Consider the following 18,092-nt stretch of genomic DNA (forward strand, 5'->3'; position numbering starts at 1 on the left):
ATTGATACACCACGAAGATGACGTTCTACAGACGCGAAATTTAACCAACTGGAAGAAGATGCTGTGATATGCAAATTAACTTTTCTGAGCATTCACACAAGGTTGGCGCCGGTGGCGACACCTACAACGTGCTGACATGAGGAAAGTTTCCAACCGATATTTCATACACAAACAGCAGTTGACCGGCGTTGCCTGGTGAAACGTTCTTGTGATGCCTCATCTAAGGAGGAGAAATACGTACCATCACGTTTCCGACTTTGATAAAGATCAGATTGTAGCCTATCGCGATTGGGGTTTATCGTATCGCGACATTTCTGCTCGCGTTGGTCGAGATCCAATGACTGTTAGCAGAATATGGAATCGGTGGGTACAGGAAGGTCATCGGAACGCCATGCTGGATCCCAACGGCCTCGTATCACTAGCAGTCGAGATGACAGGCATCTTATCCGCATGGCTGTAACGGATCGTGCAGCCACGTCTCGATCCCTGAGTCAGCAGATGGGGACGTTTGCAAGACAACAACCATCTGCACGAACAGTTCGACGACGTTTGCCGCAGCATGGACTATCAGCTCGGACACCATGCCTGAGGTTACCCTTGACGCTGCATCACAGACAGGAGCGCCTGCGATGGTGTACTCAACGACGAACGTAGGTGCACGAATGGCACGACCGCATGTTGCAGGTCCTGTACAGGCCTTTCTGGATACAGAAAATGTTCGACTGCTGCCCTGCCCAGCACGTTCTCCAGATCTCTCACCAAGTGGAAACGTCTTGTCAATGGTGGCCAAGCAACTGGCTCGTCACAATACGCCAGTCACTACTCTTGATGATCTGTGGTACCGTGTTGAAGCTGCATGGGCAGCTGTACCTGTACACGCCATCCAAGCTCTGTTTGACTCAATGCCCAGGCGTATCAAGGCCGTTATTACGGCCGTAGTTGGTGGATCTGGGTACTGATTTCTCAGGATCTATGCACCCAAATTGCGCGAAAATGCAATCGCATGTCAGTTCTAGTATGATATATTTGTCTAATGAATATCCATTTATCATCAGCATTTCTTCTTCGTGTAGCAATTTTAATGGCCAGTAGTGTATTTGATTGCGAAGCAGCTCTCTAGTCACGAAAACTGACAACGCCCGGGAGTGCGATGCTCTGACAACATGCCTCTACAAATCCACATCCTGAAACACCTTCGGCTGAGAATTACACGGTAGTCGGCTAGTACCACTGGGCATTCCGAGGCATGTTCGGATGGAGTTTAGTTTTTTTTTCCATTTTTTTCATTTAGTGATTTTGGTAGAGTGATAGAGTAATGAGACAAAGAAAGGAAAAGACAGATCAGCATAAATAAGTTTTCATTTACTAAGCGAACAAGTAAGTGATGGTAGCTAGGAGGAAGTGCTTCGTCTCACACAGCCACAATAGTCATTTGTGATGATAAGCCATCACGTCCATCCTCGGTAACAACTGCAGTTGCGTCCACCTGTTACGTGTCACAGAAACGTGATATGGGTAGGTGTCACAACAATATAAGCGGCACGGCGGGTGGCTCGCTGTCACGAAAAAGGCTCAGCCATATTTCACTCAAAACTGCACTGTGTCGGCATCGAATGGAAAAACTGGTGGAAGCCGACCTCGGGGAAGATCAGTTTGGATTCCGCAGAAATGTTGGAACACGTGAGGCAATACTGACCCTACGATTATCTTAGAAAATAGATTAAGGAAAGGCAAACCTACATTTCTAGCTCTTGTAGACTTAGAGAAAGCACTTGACAATGTTGACTGGAATACTCTCTATCAAATTATGAAGGTGGCAGGGGTCAAATACATTGCGCGAAAGGCTACTTACAATTTGTACAGAAACCAGATGGCAGTCATAAGAGTCGAGAGGCTTAAAAGGTAAGCAGTGGTTGGGAAGGGAGTGAGACAGGTTTTTAGCCTATCCCCGATGTTATTCAATCTGTATATTGAGCAAGCAGTAAAGGAAACGAAAGAAAAATTCGGAGTAGGTATGAAAGTCCATGCAGAAGAAATAAAAACGCTGAGGTTCGCCGATGACATTGTAATTCTGTCAGAGACAGCACAGGACCAGGAAGAGCAGCTGAACGGAATGGACAGTGTCTTGAAAGGAGGATATAAGATGAACCTCAACAAAAGCAAAACGATGATAATGGGATGTAGTCGAGTTAAATCAGGTGATGCTGAGGCTATTACATCAGGAAATGAGACGCTTAAAGTAGTAAATGAGTTTCGCTATTTGGGGAGCAAAATAACTGATCATGGTCGAAGTAGATAGGATATAAAACGTAGACTGGCAATGGGAAGGAAAGCGTTTCTGAAGAAGAGAAATTTGTTAACATCGAGTATAGATTTAAGTGTCTGGATGTCGTTTCTGAAAGTATTTGTATGCAGTGTGGACATGTTTGAAAGTGAAACGTGGACGATAAATAGTTTGGACAAGAAGAGAATAGAAGCTTTCGAAATGTGGTGCTACAGAAGAATGCTGAAGATTATATGGGTAAATCACATAACTAATGAGAAAGTACTGAATAGAGTTAGGGAGAAGAGAAATTTGTGGCACACCTTGACTAGAAGAAGGGATCGGTTGGTAGGTCATGGCCTGAGGCATCAAGGGATCATCAATTTAGTACTGTAGGGCAGCGTGGAGGGTAAAAATCGTAGAGGGAATACACTTAGCAGATTCAGAAGGATTTAGGTTGCAGTGGGTACTGGAGATGAAGAAGCTTGCACAGGATAAAGCAACGTGGAGGACTGCGTCAAACCAGTCTCTGGACTGAAGACCACAACAACAGCAGGATCAGCGTATGACATCTGACAGTGTAAGTGCTTATTGTCATAACATAAAAAAACACAAGATAAAGGATCTTCCATAATTATGTCGATATAATGAGTATTCCGAACTCCATATTGAGCTAAAGCACCCTATTTGCGCACGGGAAATGTTAGTAGAAATCGTTACACATTCTGTCTCTTCTCACTACTGCCAAATCGAACGATCTACTCTGAGATGACAGAAATCATTGGATACCGACATGTACGTATACAGATGACGGTAGTATCGAGGTATAAAAGGTCAGTGCATTGTTCGATTTGTTCTTATAACTAGGTGATTCACGTGAAAATGTTTCCGACGTGATTGTGGTCGGACGACGGGAATTAACAGACTTTATACGCGGAATGTAGTTAGATATTCACCCATGGGACATTCCATTTCCTAAATTCTTAAGGAATCTAATATTCCAGTATCCACAGTGGGCCGAGAATAGCAAATTATCTCTCACCACTGACAGTGGCCGACGACCTTAACTTAACGAAGGATAGCAGATGCGATTGCGTAGAGTTGTCAGTGCAAACAGACAAGCCACAAATAACTTAATATGTGGGAAGTACAACGAACGTCTCCGTTAGGACAGTGCGGTGAAATTTGGTGTTAAAGTGCTATGGTTGCAGAGGGCCGACGCGAGTGTCTTTGCCAACAGCGCGACACCACCAACAGCGCCTCTCCTGCTCTCGTGACCATATCGATTGGACTGTGGACGACTGGAAAACCGTGGCCTGGTCAGCTGAGTCCCGATCTGAGTTGGTAAGACCTCATGGATGTGCTTCAATGCGGCGCAGACCCCACGAGGCCTTGGACGCAAGTTACCTGTAAGGCATTCTGGAAAGCTCCATAGTGGTGTAGGCCACGTTAACAGGCTTCTTGACCGATCAGTGTCTGGAAATGTCTATGTTCTGATTCTTAGATACATTTCCATTCATTCATAGAATTCAGGTTCCAACACAGCAATGGATTTTTTAAGGGCCACTCTTGTTCGCGGTTGGTTTGAAGAACGTTTTAGACAATTTGAGAGAATGATTTGGCAAACCAGATCGCCCGATATGAATCCCATCGAACACTCATGCGACTTAGTCGAGAGAGAGCCGCGCGGAGTAGCCGCGTAGTCGAGGCGCCTTGTCACGGTTTTCATGGTTCCCACAGTCGGAGGTTCGAGTCCTACGTGGGACATGGGTGTGTTTGTTGCCCTTGGCGTAAGTTAGTTTGATTAAGTAGTGTGTAAGCCTAGGGTCAGATTACCTCACCAGTTTGGTCTCATAGAAACTTACCACAAATTTCCAAATTTCGTGCACAAAATCTTGCACCGGTGACATTTTTGCAGTTGTGGACGGTTATGTGGCAGCACGGCTCAATATCCCCCATTAATCCCAAGCACAGCATATATATCACTCAGGAGCTGGAATGCTAGTCAATGGGACCTCCAACGTGGTAACCGTGTCGCTCAGAGAAATGAGAGATAGCGTAGGAAAGAATGTCAGTGTGCACTTGTTATGTTTGCCGGAGTATCTCGTCCGAAACATGGGTAACGTCTGTCCATCTGCTGGCAGCTGTCGACCGACTGGGTACAATGGTTGCAAATCGTGGCTCATGTCGGCACGAATGATGCCTGCCGCTTGGTTCTGAGGCCATCCTCGGTGCCTGTCGAAGGACTGATGATTTACTGAGGACAACTACCATAGTACGTGACGTGCAGGCTAAGCTTGTCATGCGTAGTTTCATACCCGGACTCCATTGTGTTTCTCTGGTTTGAAGTAGTGTGGAAGGTCTAAATCAGAGGCACAGACGATTCAGCGATGCTATCAGGCGCGAATTTTTCAACCTTCGCTTTCGGTTGGAGAATTGTAAGGTTCCCCTCGAAAGGTCATGTGCGCATTACGAGCAGGAAGTGGCTACTAGGGTGATGGAGCACGTTAGGGATGCACATGGGACTCTAGGTAAGGGGAACCCTCCAGTATCCCTTGGGAACGGAGAGGAATTATTTGAGAAAATCGAAGCTACATCAGCTATAAACTTCTTTAGGGAGTGCTCATCCTCGCAGATCGGATGTAGAAAAGGTTATTATGATATTAGTACACCACAGGTACATCTAAGGGAAGGCCCCAGATATAATATTGCTCACTGAAGGTCCCCCACATACTATTACGAACAGAATGTTGCTAAAATCGGTAGTGAATTCAAATGAAATCCTAGATTAGAGTGGAGTATTTATCGTAAAGACAGGTTACCCGCCAATGGTAACGGCATATACACACATAAAAAAGGTTTGCGTCACCTCGGTTCCGATAGTTCCGGAACCTCTACAGAATACAGGAATAGAGGTAAAAATAAACATAATTTCCGCCATTTTTATTGTTCATGAAAACCACACATTGCATGTTGTACCACCATACAGCGAGACCTTAAGAGGTGGTGGTTTCGATTGCTGTACACACTGGTACCTCTAATACCCAGTAGCACGTCCTCTTTCATTGATGCATGCCTGTATTCGTCTCTACATGCTATCCACAAGTTCATCAAGGCACTGTTGGTCCAGATTATCCCATTCCTCAATGGCGATTCGGCGTAGATTCCTCAGAGTGGTTGATGGGTCACGTCGTCCGTAAACAGCCATTTTCAATCTATCCCAGGCATGGTCGATAGGGTTTATGTCTGTAGAGCATGATGGCCACTATAGTCGAGCGATGTCGCTATCCTGAAGGAATTCATTCAGAAGATGTGCATGATGGGTGCGCGAATTGTTGTCTATGGAGACGAATGCCTCACCAGTATGCTGCCCATATGGTTGCAATATCGGTTGGAGAATGGCATTCGCGTATCGTACAGCTGTTACGGTGCCTTTCATGACCACCAGTGGCGTACGTTGGACCCACATAATGCCACCCGAAAACAGCAGGGCCCCTCCACCTTGCTTCATTTGCTGGACAGTGTGTCTAAGGCGTTCAGTCTGACTGGGTTGCTTCCCAACACGTTTCAGACGATTGTCTGCTTGAAGGCATATGTAACACACATTGATGAAGAGAAAGTGATGAGAATTCTGAGTGGTCCTTCGGCATGTTGTTGGGCCCATCTGTATCGCGCTCCATGGTGTCGTAGATGCAATAATGGTCCTCGCCATGGACGTATGGAGTGAAGCTGTGCATCATGCAATCTAATGCGCACAGTTTGAGTCATAACACGACGTCCTGTAGGTGCACAAAAAACATTGTTCAACATGTTGGCGTTGCTGTCAGGTTCCCTCCGAACCATAATCCGTAGGTAGTGGTCATCCACTGCAGTAGTAGCCCTTGGGCAGCCTGAGCAAGGTATGTCATCGACAGTTCCTGTCTCTCTGTATCTTCACCATGTCCGGATAACATCACTTTGGTTCACTCTGAGATGCCTGGATACTTCCCTTGTCGAGAGCCCTTTCTGACACAAAGTAACAATTAAGATGCGATCAAACCAAGTATTGACTGTCTAGACGTGGTTAAACTACAGACAACACGAGCCGTGTACCTCCTTCCTGGTGGAATGACAGGAACTGACCGGCTGCCGGATCCCCTCCGTCTAATAGGCGCTGTTCATGCATGGTTGTTTACATCTTTGGGTGTGTTTAGTGACGTCTCTGAACAGTCAAAGGGACTGTGTCTGTAATACAATGTTCGTAGTCAACATCTATCTTCAGGATTTCTGGGAACTGGGGTGATGCAAAACTTTTTTTGATTTGTGTATATTGCAGTAAAGTAATCGGTAATATAACGGATTCAGAAGGTAAATTAATCTTGGTAGCCAGCCAAAATGATAATTGAAAGCTGAGCCATGCGCGGCCCGTGTTCGTGCTATTATTGCTTCACAGCTTGTCTTAGCGGTACTGCCGTCTTGTTTCTTATTCGATTTACTGGCGTCACTAATTTGCTGGCTTGACTGCCCATGAGTGGCAGCAGCAGCTGTCATCAATAAGAGCACTGTCGTGCTATCTTTGGAGCGTCCGCTATTATTTCTGGGTTGTTGTGTATCTGGGAGTTCATTAGGGATGGAACAGCAGTGACGTCGCGACAGCTATGACTCGTCTGATCGTTGCCGACACACGTGACTCGAGTTGGGACCACATTGGTTGGTCGTTCGGTTGGTCGTCTCATCGGACAACATGTATTGGGTCGCCGACCACTTCTGTGTTTTCCGTGTGTGTCGACATGTGATTCGCCCTTGTTGTTCCATTGTAAGTGGTTTTAGTATAGTTGGAGTTGTTTGTGGAAGTGCTTTCGTGGAACAGTGTGTAGCTTATGTCGACTTGACTGTGCAGCTATTTTAATGCTCTCTGCATGCTCCATATAGTCGGTCGGTTGGGACACCGCAGCGAGGAAGTCTCTGTGGTGCGAGGTCAGGCTGGGATTGCTGGCGACATGCATGTGAGGTAGGATTGTGAGGCGCTAGCTGCAAGAGTTACAAAGTTTGTTGCCCACCGAACCTGGACTCTGAAGTTGAGTGATCAGTTAACCTTTCTGCTATGAAACCTCAACTGCTGTGACATCTCTTCGTTAATTGCTGGTTGTTGCTTCCGGGGCAGTTCCGGCTAGCAGCAATGTATGGTGTGTTGGAGTCCGCAAAATTTGGCAGCCATCTTCCTGTATGGTCTTGAACTATTAAATTGGTTGTTACTTATCAGTAAAGTGCCCCAGTGGTATTTTGCGCCTTGTGGCCGTAACCACCCAGTTACCTGCCATGGTCGTTAGCGTGGTTTTCCGGCAGTGTGTTTTTCCTCGCCGTGTTGATGTTGTCCGCCATGGAGTGCAGTTTTGACAGCATTTAGTTGTTTGTTCATATTTATTTCTTAAGAGTGGTTATTGCGCTTTGGCTGTTCTTAGACGCCAGTTTGGAAGATGTAGTGCTGCTGGTATCTTCGTCCTCGGCTCATATTTTCTGTTGTCGCACCGCTGGTCGGGCGGGAGGAAATTGATTAGGTTGTTGGTCGGTCCTGCAGCCGTCCCTGGGTCAGGTTGCTATACGATTATTTAACCTTACTATTGGCCGCCTGTTTACCCCACCTTATGTTAGACCTACCTTCTTAAGCCGACCCTCAGAACACTTCTGAGCACCACTGTTCTGTTGATTTTAGGTTGTGATTTTCATTTTAGTCTGATGTACTGTGCGAGGCCTTCAGCTTTCTATTAATTTCGTTTGTTTTAATTTTAATTAAGGCCTTCAGATAACTTAAATTAGGAATTTGAAGATTGACTAGTTTAATAACTAAAATTTGGAAGTTCGTTCTCTCTGAAATTCTTGTTATCCGGGCCCATAATACTGAGTTGTTCAATGTCCAGGGTGTGGCCTTCTGCCGAGCTTTTATGTGAAATGTTTTTAAGTTAAGGCCTTCAGCCGCCTTAAATTAAAATTTTGAAAGTTGATTTGTTTAAAACTATTTTTTTTTTAAATTTGCTCTATCTGAAATTCTTGTTATGCAGGCCCTAAGCCCTGAGTTGATCAATGTCTTGTGTGTGTGGCCTTTAGCTGAGTATTCATGTGAAATAATTTTTTCAAGTAATGCCTTCCGCCGCATGCATTCGTTAAAGTAATTTTTATAACTTGTGTTCTGGCCTTCAGCTGTTCTTGTTTTTGGTGTGGTTTTGGGACTTCAGCTCATGAGGTATTGCAAGCTTTCTGAACTAGGCCTTCAACCGTTTTTTTTTTAATTTGATCCTTTCAAGGCAATGCGTAATTAAGTGGTTCTTAGCCAAATAAAAGCTGGTGTGATTTTTGCAACTAACGGTAACTGGTTACGGCCCCCTCGACAACCATAATATCTTCCGCTCTTTCCTGCGAAACGAGATTTCAGATGCGTTTATATAATCGCCTGGATCAGTAACCCTACTGCCAGAGCACGTCAGTGAGAACTTGCGGAATTTCATTTATAGGTTCCCTGATCATGCCTTTATAATAGGGAGTGGCTTCAACTTTCCAAGTATGGAATGGGGGGCCGGCCGGAGTGACCGTGCGGTTCTAGGCACTACAGTCTGGATCCGAGCGACCGCTACGGTCACAGGTTCGAATCCTGCCTCGGGCATGGATGTGTGTGATGTCCTTAGGTTAGTTAGGTTTAATTAGTTCTAAGTTGTAGGTGACTGATGACCTCAGAAGTTAAGTCGCATAGTGCTCAGAGCCATTTGAACCATTTTTGAATGGGGGACTCACGCTATCAAAATTGGTGCCAGGTATTTGAGTGACATTGTTGTGAATGACTTGTCCGAAAAGTACTTCGGGTAGATAATCAGAGAACCAACGCTTGAAGAAAAAGATCTTATGCACCCTAGCAACAAAGAGACGCAAAGTTATCGAAGTTAACATAGAGGAACGTATCACTGATGTTAACTGATGTAACAAACATGAATACAGGTATTACAAGAAGGGTTAAGAAAGGTAAACATTTTGGTTGAGCAAGAGTGAAAAGATGGAAAATGCAGAGTATATGAGTAGTCATTATCAAATATTCAGGGATGAGGATAAGGATGAGGAATTTAGAATCATATTTCTGAACAGTACAGATACTACAGTATCGTATTTGGTTCAAATGGCTCTGAGCACTATGGGACTCAACTGCTGAGGTCATTAGTCCCGTAGAAATTAGAACTAGTTAAACCTAACTAACCTAAGGACATCACAAACATCCATACCCGAGGCAGGATTCGAACCTGCGACTGTAGCGGTCTTGCGGTTCCAGACTGCAGCGCCTTTAACCGCACGGCCACTTCGGCCGGCCAGTATCGTATTTATCCGCTGAAACTGGGTAAGCGACTTTCAATTAAAATTTGTCTCCTAAACGGGAATATATATAATGAATTAGACATATGTTCCGAACAAGGTCTGAATGGATGGAAAGGACCGTCCGTGGTTTAATAGGCCCAAAAGAAAACTTCTACGTAAACAAAGAAAGCTCCATCACACATTCAAGATAAGTCAAAATCCAGTTGACGAACAAAAGCTGTACGAAGATGAGCGTAAGGAGAGAATGGGAGAAGCTTTCAGTCGCTTTGAAAGGAAAATTTTATGAACCGATCTGAATAAAAACCCGAAGACTTTTTGCCTTAAGTAAAATCAGTAAGCGGTTTGAAAGCAGCTCTTCACTCAGCGACAATATTGGCACCGAAAGAGAAGGCAGTGAAGACCCAAATACTGAATTCGATCTTCCGAAATTGTTTCACCACGGAAGATCGTAATACGGTCTTATCTTTCGATCATCGTAAGAACAGGGAATTGGCAGATGTTGAGAAAGTCCATCACGTTATAGGAGTGCAAATACAATGGCATATTTGTGGATAGGCATCAGGACCAAGTGAGATACCAGTAAGATTATGCGAAAGAAATTGCTCCCCTTCTAGCTGCAGTTCATCGTAGTTCGCTGTAGGATCTAAAGTGTACCTAGCGACTGGAAAAAAACTCAGGTCGCTTCCGTTTACAGGAAGAGTCGTTGGACAGATGCATATAATTATAGGTCCATATCGTTGACGTCAATCTGTTGCAGAGTTGCCGAACGTGTTTTTTGCTCAAGAGTTATGATGTTTTTGGAGAACGGAAATCTCTTCTATGAAAATCAACATAGATTCTGCAAACAGCGATCTTGCGGAAGACAAATTCGTCCATGAGGTCCATAGTGGTGTATATGGCACTTAAGTTGATGCCGTGTTCCTTGATTTCAGGGAGGCATTTGACACCATCCTTCATTGCTCACCGAATACTGCGACTGGATTCAAGACTTCCTTGCCTGTGGAACTCGACACGTTGTTGTTAACGGAGCAAAATGGGCAGATGTAAAGGTAATTTCCGGAGTACCTAAAAGATGGGATTGTTACTGTTTACAGTGTATATAGATGACAGCAGAAGCTCTTTAAGACGGTTCGCAGATGATGCAGTTGTTCATAAGAAAATAGCGAAGCCAGAAGATATTATCGAACTGCAGAATGACCTGAAGACGACTATTGAATGGTGTGCGCTATGGCAGTTGACGCTGTACGTCAGTAAATTTTACGTATTGCGCATACGAAGACAAGGAAACCACTACATGACGCCTAAACTAGTGACGATGAATTTCTGGCTATCACCGCGAGAGAATTTTAGAAACTAGAGCTAATACAGAGACTTACTGGCAATCATACATGCCACGTACCATTCGCGAGTGGAACAAGGAAAGGGAAATATGTTAGTGGTATCACAGGTCCCCCTCACCGATACACACCGCCGGGAGGTTTGCAGAGTCTTGATGTAGATGAAATGAGGATTCACCACTAGGTAAGCGAATGAGTAATTCCATGAAAAAAGGACGTGGGACTGATGAAAAAGTAAACATGAAGTCATGACGTGCTGTATCAGGTGAAAAAAACTGTCGCAGAGTACTCATAGCGTTCTGGCAGGTCAAGACAGTAAATGTGGGAATTGTCAATCGCGTTTTCTTAATGTATTTGGTTCGTGACGGGAAGCAGTAAGTAAGGGAGCGTTGTGAATGAGAAAATGTTCACCACTGTACAGTCATCGTGTGGCGTAAGTTTTCGGCTAAAGTGCAGTTTGACTGGAGGTTGTGCAAGTATGGAGTCTGTGAGGCATTGCTAATTATGCATATAAAATTTTTTTTCGTGATTTTCTTTGGATTTCTATTCTTTTTCTTTTGTTCATATGGGATTTCTAATTGTGATTATGTAAAATTCTACTGTGGTTTTTAAATGTAAAGATGTAATTGTGATTATTTCGTTTGCCAATGGATAAATATGTTTCTTGCTTTGCACCTGTGGTAAAGTTTCTAAAGTTCTCTTTTGGAATATTATTAATTGTGAAAAATGCAGTCAATAACATTTATAAAGGTTTATGTAATTTACGATAACGATATAACACCTATTGACAGGGGACAGAGATAGAGATATCTAGAGTTGAAAGGTTGTTGCGTAGTAGGGGGGTTGGTGGATGGCGTGTCTGTGAAGCGTGCGCGGGAAAAATAGTACTGTGTTTCGTGAAAAGCATACGTAATTGTATGGACAGTGATACCGAACTATCAGATTGTTAATTCTCTTTACCACTGCGGTATGTAATGCCATCGCCAGCGAACTTTAAGAGCAAATAAACCGGACTGTGAAAGTGCCGCTAACATTACTTTGTTGTGGCCGACACGAACTGTGCTTTTATGCGAATGAACTTTGCTGGTATTGGTCTTGGGTGGTGGAACTGTTGTGTATCACATTCTATCAAGCCGTGAAAGTGAAGACTAATTAACTGTGCAACATAAATGGCTTTCAGTGACGTTGTCGAAGTTTGAAATGCGAGAACAGAGTGGACATTGTTTACGGTGTGCTTCATCCATAACAACAATTCTATGAACTGTGTATTTGTGGCTAAGACTATATGAATGTGACGAACCGTGTAATTATGGACGATAGCGTCACGGACAGTGCATAAAGTGTAAAAACGAGCGATGCCTACGTCATGTACTTTGACAGAGAGGACATGTCAACTACATTCGTATACTGGCGTCTTGTGATGTGTTAATCACCACGGGGTTAATGATAAAGCTGTGCCGGAACTTTATTTGCGTTTCGCTGGAGAAGATTAACCCGCGGAACTGTCTGTATCCTGCTCTCATCATCGTAACCCGCCGACATCGTGCTGCCTAACGCAACGCTTCGTATGCAACAAAAAGTTAAGGGATTTCGCTGAACGCTATCCCCTGACCTAGAAACTTTCTTTCTCTATTAAAAGTATAAGAATTACAGACTCTGTTTAGTTAAATTCTTTGTTTAGTATGTTTGCTTTCTGCTAACGAAAATAAAATTACAATCAGTGAATTAAAAGTTGCCTGGTAGTCATTGTTGAAACACCAGTAAATATAAACTTCTTCCTCTCATTAGGACTAATTCTCCTTGCATGTCTAAATTATTGTAGTTATTTTATGTAGTTTTATGTATTGTTATGAGACTAGATATATGAAAGTAACTAATAAGAGTATTTTGTCGCGAAATATGGCTTCGCGCGAAAATTACGGTGACTGCCATAATTGCTTGCGGTCTGACCAATAATGTAAAAGCTGCTATTCCCGTATTGGTGCTTTTCCTGACGTGAGCGGGAATTATAAATGTCAGCTGTCAAATCACGTAGTGACTCTTTACCCAGTAATAAAAGTTTTTTGATATTGTATTGCTAAAGAGTCGTAGTATTAAGAGACACTGGTTATACTCAAAAGTGGGTAGATGTATGGTGAAACCCCCCAGTGTTCATGCGATTGTTAACAGTATTGTGTAAGATTCACAAAAATTTGTCACTTTTTCTAATTCATTTGCAGTTTCAGAGAATATTTTCACAATTTGGTCGGTTCAGGTTAATTTCAGAGCAGTATCTCGTGAATATTAGAGTTTTCAGTTCATAAACGAAGTGGGATCGTGACCAATTGAGAAGTATAACAAAGAGTGCGGTTTTCCAACTAGAATTTTGGATGACTTCACAGTTCAGATTGTGATAATTATTTTTCCTGTGGGTTGAGGTCATCACAAGTCTTAACCAAATGTAAAATAACTTCATGAACAATATGTAATTTCCATTACAAGAGAACATGTGTAAGCAAAAAACGAAGTAGGAGTTCATGCTCAATTTTACAAATGACTTCACTCCAGATACAATAACATAAAATTTAGGGAAGACGGTTTCTGCCTGACCATTCATGGTCGTCCCATCCAGCTCATGCCTACCCTGAGATACCTTGGCCTCACCCTCGACCGCAACCTCACCTGCACTCCTCATCTCCTGACAATCCAGCGGAAAGCCCATATGCTTGTGCACCTGTGCTTCTGCCCTTTGGTGAATCTACAGCACCGCACTCGCAGCAACTTTGTGGATGAGATGGAAATGCAAGAGTGACGAGAGATAGCTTATTTATGGCACAAATTTTGGGGACATATTTCAAATATAGGGCTATTCTCTTTTTCACTGATCTTCGTTTCTTCTTATACTACCTGAACAAAAGTTTCAGGGTGCCTTTAATTAATGCGAGATTGACCACTAGAAGTCAAAAGAGGGGGGCAATCGTTGGAAAAGGAAGGGGGCGTCTTGCGGTGTCATTAGAGAAGCAGGAACAGCGGTCAGGAGAGCTTAGTGACTTGGGATGTCACTCTATGCCATCTGAAAAGGAAATCCGTTACCGACATTTCTCTTTTCCGAAGCTAGTCGTCGACGTTTGGTGACGTGGCTGTGTTCTGAACACGCAAAAATCAGCCACAGCTAAACGAGAACAAAGAAGACGTCATATCCCGACGGACAGGGATCGCCGAGCGTGGTGGAGGGTAGTTGTAAAAACGAATGATGTCATCGGAACGATTCACTCGCGTCTTCCTACGTGATACTAGCGGCCTAGCTAGCCCATTGTGAATGGGGAATCAAGAATACTTTGGTACACTAGTCGAGTTATTTCTTATAAGCCATACATTTCCGCAGTCAGTGCTAAGCGACGCTTCAGGTAGTGGGAAGAGCGACGTCACTAAACAGTTGATGGCTGCAAACGAGTGATGTGGAGTGATGAGTCACGCTGTATCCTCTTCAGCACGATGTAAGGGTTTGAGTTTCACGAATGCATATTGAACGTAACCTACAACCAGTTGTAATATTTACAGGAGGTGTTACAGTATTTTCGCAATTAGAGTATGCTTAAGAAAACGCTAAGTTCGGAAGCTTACGAACACATTGTATAGCATGGCGTAGTATGCACAGTAGCGGAACGGTTCCCGGACAATGATTGATTGTATCAATATGACAGTGCGCCCTGTCATAATGCAGCATCTGTCAAGAAAGCAATAGTTTGTGGAAAATAGCAATTCTGAAGTCGAAACAGCCTGCTCTGATTCCTGACGTCACTTAGATGGAAGACTTTTGGAATGAGTCGAATGCGCTGCAGCACACAGTGTCCAAAGGAGAGTTACATCCTGGTCTGTATGAACAGGGTATACATTAAGTCCGGGAAAACTATAATAATAATGATCGTATGATATTGGTGGCCGGGAGACCCCTCGCGGGGCGGTTCGGCCGCCGCTTCACAAGTTCTTTAACGGCGACTTGCGAGTGAATGAGGATGAAATGATGATGAAAGACACACAACACCCAGTTACCTCGAGGCAGAGAAAATCCCTGACCCTGCCGGGGATCGAACCCGGGACCCCGTGCACGGGAAGCGAGAACGCTACCGCAAGACCACGAGCCGTGGAAACCGGGAACAATTTCAATTATTTATAGCGCAAGAACTAAACAGTGTACAGATGTCATACATACACTCCTGGAAATTGAAATAAGAACACCGTGAATTCATTGTCCCAGGAAGGGGAAACTTTATTGACACATTCCTGGAGTCAGATACATCACATGATCACACTGACAGAACCACAGGCACATAGACACAGGCAACAGAGCATGCACAATGTCGGCACTAGTACAGTGTATATCCACCTTTCGCAGCAATGCAGGCTGCTATTCTCCCATGGAGACGATCGTAGAGATGCTGGATGTAGTCCTGTGGAACGGCTTGCCATGCCATTTCCACCTGGCGCCTCAGTTGGACCAGCGTTCGTGCTGGACGTGCAGACCGCGTGAGACGACGCTTCATCCAGTCCCAAACATGCTCAATGGGGGACAGATCCGGAGATCTTGCTGGCCAGGGTAGTTGACTTACACCTTCTAGAGCACGTTGGGTGGCACGGGATACATGCGGACGTGCATTGTCCTGTTGGAACAGCAAGTTCCCTTGCCGGTCTAGGAATGGTAGAACGATGGGTTCAATGACGGTTTGGATGTACCGTGCACTATTCAGTGTCCCCTCGACGATCAATAGTGGTGTACGGCCAGTGTAGGAGATCGCTCCCCACACCATGATGCCGGGTGTTGGCCCTGTGTGCCTCGTTCGTATGCAGTCCTGATTGTGGCGCTCACCTGCACGGCGCCAAACACGCATACGACCATCATTGGCACCAAGGCAGAAGCGACTCTCATCGCTGAAGACGACACGTCTCCATTCGTCCCTCCATTCACGCCTGTCGCGACACCACTGGAGGCGGGCTGCACGATGTTGGGGCGTGAGCGGAAGACGGCCTATTGGTGTGCGGGACCGTAGCCCAGCTTCATAGAGACGGCTGCGAATGGTCCTCGCCGATACCCCAGGAGCAACAGTGTCCCTAATTTGCTGGGAAGTGGCGGTGCGGTCCCCTACGGCACTGCGTAGGATCCTACGGTCTTGGCGTGCATCCGTGCGTCGCTGCGGTCCGGTCCCAGGTCGACGGGCACGTGCACCTTCCGCCGACCACTGGCGACAACATCGATGTACTGTGGAGACCTCACGCCCCACGTGTTGAGCAATTCGGCGGTACGTCCACCCGGCCTCCCGCATGCCCACTATACGCCCTCGCTCAAAGTCCGTCAACTGCACATACGGTTCACGTCCACGCTGTCGCGGCATGCTAGCAGTGTTAAAGACTGCGATGGAGCTCCGTATGCCACGGCAAACTGGCTGACACTGACGGCGGCGGTGCACAAATGCTGCGCAGCTAGCGCCATTCGACGGCCAACACCGCGGTTCCTGGTGTGTCCGCTGTGCCGTGCGTGTGATCATTGCTTGTACAACCCTCTCGCAGTGTCCGGAGCAAGTATGGTGGGTCTGACACACCGGTGTCAATGTGTTCTTTTTTCCATTTCCAGGAGTATATTTCATATCGAAGAGAAACCCTGAAAGTTTGCTTTTTTAAAAAAAAGCATTCGATATGTGAACCTTGATTGACCCGGCAGACGTGAAAGTTGATGTTGTTGTTGTCTTCAGTCCTGAGACTGGTTTGATGCAGCTCTCCATGCTATTATATCCTGTGCAAGCTTCTTCATCTCCCAGTATTTACTGCAACCTACATCCTTCTAAATCTCCTCAGTGTATTCATCTCTTGGTCTCCCTCTACGATTTTTACCCTTCAAGCTGCCCTCCAATGCTATATTTGTGATCCCTTCATGCCTCAGAGCATGTCCTACTGGTCCCATCTTGTCAAATTGTGCCACAAACTCCTCTTCTCCCCAATTCTATTCAATACCTCCTCATAAGTTACGTGATCTACCCATTTAATCTTCAGCATTCTTCTGTAGCACCACATTTCGAAAGCTTCTATTATCTTCTTGTCCAAACTATTTATCGCCCATGTTTCACTTCCATACATGGCTACACTCCATACAAATTCTTTTAGAAACGACTTCCTGACACTTAAATCTATACTCGACGTTAACAAATTTCTCTTCTTCAGAAACGCTTTCCTTGCCATTGTCAGTCTAAATTTTATATCCTCTCTACTTCGACCATCATCAGTTATTTTGCTCCCCAAATAGCCAAACTCCTGTACCACTTTAAGTGTCTCATTCCGTAATCTAATTCCCTCAGCATCACCCGACTTAATTCGACTACATTCCATTATCCTTGATTTGCTTTTGTTGATGTTCATCATATATCCTCCTCTCAAGACACTGTTCATTCCGTTCAACTGCTCTTCCAAGTGCTTTGCTGTCTCTGAGAGAATTACAATGTCATCGGTGAACCTCAACGTTTTTATTTCTTCTTCATGGACCTTAATACCTAGTCAGAATTTTTTTTTCGTTTCCTTTACTGCTTGCTCAATGTAGATATTGAATAACATCGGGGATAGGCTACAACACTGTCTCACTCCCTTCCCAACCGCTGCTTCCCTTTCATACCCCTCGACTCTTACAACTGCCATCTGGTTTCTATACAAATTGCAAATAGCCTTTCGCTCCCTGTATTTTACCCCTGCCACCTTTAGAATTTGAAAGAGAGTATTCCAGTCAACATTGTTAAAAGCTTTCTCTAAGTCTACAAATGCTAGATATTTAGGTTTGCCTTTCCTTAATCTATTTTCTAAGATAAGTCGTAGGATCAGTATTGCCTCACGTGTTCCAACATTTCTGCGGAATCCAAACTGATCTTCGCCGAGGTCGGCTTCTGCCAGTTTTTCCATTCGTCTGTAAAGAATTCGCGTTAGTGTTTTGCAGCTGTGACTTATTAAACTGATAGTTCGGTAATTTTCCCATCTGTCAGCACCTGATTTCTTTGGAATTGGAGTTAATATATTCTTTTTGAAGTCTGAGGGTATTTCGCCTGTCTCATACATCTTGATTACCAGATGGTAGAGTTTTGTTAGGACTGGCTCTCGCAAGGCCGTCAGTAGTTTCAATGGAATGTTGTCTACTCCCGGGG

This window comes from Schistocerca cancellata, chromosome 8 (genome assembly GCF_023864275.1).
Source record: "Schistocerca cancellata isolate TAMUIC-IGC-003103 chromosome 8, iqSchCanc2.1, whole genome shotgun sequence".
NCBI lineage: Eukaryota > Metazoa > Arthropoda > Insecta > Orthoptera > Acrididae > Schistocerca > Schistocerca cancellata.